General features: G+C 42.5%; 1 protein-coding gene across 1 annotated transcript in view; it reads right to left on the bottom strand.

Annotated features, from left to right (window-relative positions):
* The window catches only part of PPEF1 (protein phosphatase with EF-hand domain 1), a 111,630-nt gene that overhangs the window by 66,047 nt on the left and 44,676 nt on the right, over positions 1-907 (bottom strand). The window lies entirely within an intron of this gene.

The raw sequence follows: 907 nt of genomic DNA, 5'->3' as shown, positions 1-907 counted from the left end.
GAGACTCGGGGGTCCCTTGCTTGCTAGACTGTCTATGAAATAGTCAGCCCAAGTACAGAAATCTTCAGGTGGAGAAAGATGAAAGGGGATATGGTAGACTGATTGCAAAAGTGACTCCAATTGTCCATCCCAACCCCTAGACTTGCTGTTTTTTTTTTAAATAGTTTGTCAAGTTGGTTTTCATATAACATCCAGTGCTCATCCCCACAAGTGCCCTCTTCCATGCCCGTCACCCCCCTTCCCCCCCTCCCCACCCCCATCAGTCCTCAGTTTGTTCTCAACATTCAAGAGTCTCTGACTTGCAGTTACTCTCATCAAGAGTCTATTTCCCCAGGCTTCGAATCTGGGTTGGTGGGTTCATGACTTGTGTTGGCCTAAAGAATGTGGTGGAAATGGTATGTACCATTTCTGAGCTAAGATCTCAGGAGGCCTTGTGTGCTTCCGTGCTCTCTCTTTTGAACCCATGGCAAAACCAAAAAGCCCAGGCTAGTCTAANATGCCAAATCAAGCCTGCCAACATCAGGAGAAGCACTCAGATAACCTATAGACTTGTGGGCAAAAAGAAATGTTTATTACATGCTATTGAGCTATTGTGGTTAGTACATAGTATTATTTCATTAACAGATAACGGATATAGAAGATGATGATGTACACTTCAACTCATTAGCACTGAATTGCTACCAAGCCCATTAATTAGAAGTTATGGGCAAGAAGTTTCTATATTTTTGAATGTTTAGAGTGGACATGTTTAAGGTGTGACATTAGATGATGTAATCAGAATACATGTTTTTCATGATCCAGTTATGCTGAGAGATTACAGTTAAGAACTAAAGTTGGAAAAATAGTGGGGGAGAGGGAGGGAGGCAAACCATGAGAAACTCTTGAGTGCTGAGAACAAACTGAGGGC

The sequence above is a fragment of the Crocuta crocuta genome, unplaced genomic scaffold, assembly GCF_008692635.1.
Source record: "Crocuta crocuta isolate KB4526 unplaced genomic scaffold, BGI_CrCroc_1.0 scaffold312, whole genome shotgun sequence".
NCBI lineage: Eukaryota > Metazoa > Chordata > Mammalia > Carnivora > Hyaenidae > Crocuta > Crocuta crocuta.
This window is presented reverse-complemented; position numbering and strand designations above follow the sequence as displayed.